Source organism: Tamandua tetradactyla, chromosome X (genome assembly GCF_023851605.1).
Source record: "Tamandua tetradactyla isolate mTamTet1 chromosome X, mTamTet1.pri, whole genome shotgun sequence".
Lineage (NCBI taxonomy): Eukaryota > Metazoa > Chordata > Mammalia > Pilosa > Myrmecophagidae > Tamandua > Tamandua tetradactyla.
Genome location: NC_135353.1, coordinates 90,141,386 through 90,143,908, shown reverse-complemented (window position 1 = coordinate 90,143,908; position 2,523 = coordinate 90,141,386). Strand labels below are relative to the sequence as shown.

Here is a 2,523-nt window from a genome sequence, read left to right as displayed (position 1 = left end):
TTCTTTTTCTTCAACTACGTCCAAGCCTTTTCTGGTGTTTCCATGAATAACATCTACTTCAGTTTACTCATTTTGTTTCTGTGCCATCCTCATTATAACTAATCTCTCAAGGTCTAAATAGTTGGTTAAACTATCATCATCATGTTTTTTTTAAAAAAAAATTTGGTTACAAGTTTCATTATTCTTAACAAGTCTACTGTTTACTCCTTCAGGATTAAAAAAACAATTATTAAGATTTTAAAGAATTAAACAACAAATGAATGTCATGGGAAGGGCACAATTGCCCCATTCTCAGGGGTATGATAGCTATTCCAATTTAATACCTAGTTTCAAAACAAAATAATTTGTATTTTCTAAATGAAATGGTAATGTACATGCACCATTCTTCATCTGAGCTTATTATAACTTTCAAAGACACAAAGCTTCACTTAAGCTTGGTAAAAAATAAAAAAAAAATTTAAGAAGAATGATGGCTGACCTTAATGTAGTGTGTACCTTACAGAAATTTTTAACAATCATAACACAGTAATGCATTAATATTGAAGTCCTCAATTTAGAATCTGGAGCACTCTTCCATCAAGGGGGGAGAGGGGGAAATTTAGTCCAATGAGTCTGTCTCAAGATCTTCATGTCTTGTTTGCTCCACTTGTATTCCCTTTTCAGTAACTGCATTAATGCTTTGAACCCAAAATGAGAGATGTATTTTTATTACTGTAGATTATATGTTGCTTGGTGCTCAGTTTCCATTTATTCCTCTTGTTTACCTTTTCTGTCTGCTGCTTCTTTCTCATGCTTGCCTTTCATCATATTCTTTCTATGAGCAGGCTGAAAGTTCCTTCCACTTTTTCTCCTCTTTTCACCTTCTTGTCTCCTTCTGAATCTCTTCTTCTGAATCAGAGGTTGTTGCAAGCCCTGCTTTAGCTACATTTTTTCTTTTTCATTCAACTTCTCTCTTCCCATCTCTTTTGTCTGGCACTTTTCTTGGCTTATCTCCTTCTTTCTTGCCTTCTTCATCTTTTTAGGCTGTTTTTTTTGTTTTTTTAGGTTTCTCCTCTTGCCCCCTTTTTATTGCTTTTATCTTTTTCAGTTACCACGTGACTCTCTGAAGGACAAGGTTGTTTTACCATTTTGAGTCTGACTCTTCGTTTTGGTATCTTGATTTCTGTAACTGCAGGTTGCCCTCTTTTGGGGCTCCCTTTTAGATTAACAGGTGCTATTGCTGTTGTCACTACTCCTGCCTCCTCTGTTTCTAATTGTTTTTCTGCCTTTCTCCCTCTTGTGGCAGTCTTCGGAGTCGTTTTATCAATTACTTTAGTCACATCCTCATTGCTCACTTTTTCTTCGTGGTCAGTATCCTCCTTTGAAACACTGGCTTCTTTTTCTTCAACATCAGATGATACACTTGATTGTTTAGTTGAGGCCTGTTGACTTGAAAATTTAACTTTCGGATCGTTATCTATCTCCCACAAACGTTCATTAAAACCTTTTCGTTCATTTGGCTTACCGTACTTTTCCTTATTTTCAGAGTGAGGAAAATATATCCATTGGTCCTAAGAAAAAAGTCTCGTGAGTTCCAAAAAAGAAAATATGTAGTTTGTTTGGGGGTGGCTTTACAGCTCCATCAGGAACTTCATCTACGGGAGCTGGCCAATGAGGATAACTGTTCATCTTGGCGAAGATGAGGTCTCCATGTTTGAAATCGCGAGTCATATTTCCAGGATGATACTGGGGGTTCCAAGGTCAGGAAGGAGCTGTGGCCGTGCTGGAGCAAGGGGATGCGGGAGGGCAGACCAGAGCTGAGGCGGCGAGCAGGGTCTGGCTGGAGGAGGAGGAGGCCGCTGAGCTTCAGGACCAGCCTTTCGAGGCCGCGGGCACTGAGGCTGCTGTTAGAAGTCGGCCGCTTCCGCCCAGGTCCACGTGAGTCATCTGCGCCGCGAGCTGCTGCAGAGGAGTCACAATGGCATCGAATCACAACCTCCGCTGCTGCCGCCGCCGCCGCTGCGCTACTAACCATCATGTTTTAATTTCAGAAACCAAGAACACAACAATTCTTCCTTTGCAAAGTGTTCAGATGTTGCACCTGCCTTACATACCACTAGCCAGAACTTAATCATAAATCCATTTTAACTTAGTCCCAATCCGATCAGTTTCATGTATATCTCTAATTGAAGCCTAATCCCTTTTTTGTTTCTTGAACATTTTTTGTGGCAATGCTGACTTTCAGAGATGCTGAAATCCTACTCTGAGTCTTATGTGTCACAAAGCTATCTAAAGTTTCAGGGAAAAAACAGATTTTATATATCACAACATCTCAAAATCTTTATGTAACAATTGCAGCTCTGGACTAAATGTGACTGCTATCAAAGCTTACAGATTAGGCCCCAATTTTCATATAAGCACTTTGTAAAAAAAGACCATACAACATTGGCGTGTTTGTTTCTGTCTTATCTTGCTTCACATAATATTGCCTAGGTTCAAAGACCTTGTTGCATACCTCACAACTTCATTCCTTTCTGTAGCCTC

General features: G+C 39.5%; 1 pseudogene; it reads right to left on the bottom strand.

The window, feature by feature from the left end:
- Window positions 1–598: 598 nt before the first annotated feature.
- LOC143671380 (PC4 and SFRS1-interacting protein-like) lies at window positions 599–1,710 on the bottom strand (annotated as a pseudogene).
- Window positions 1,711–2,523: the final 813 nt, after the last annotated feature.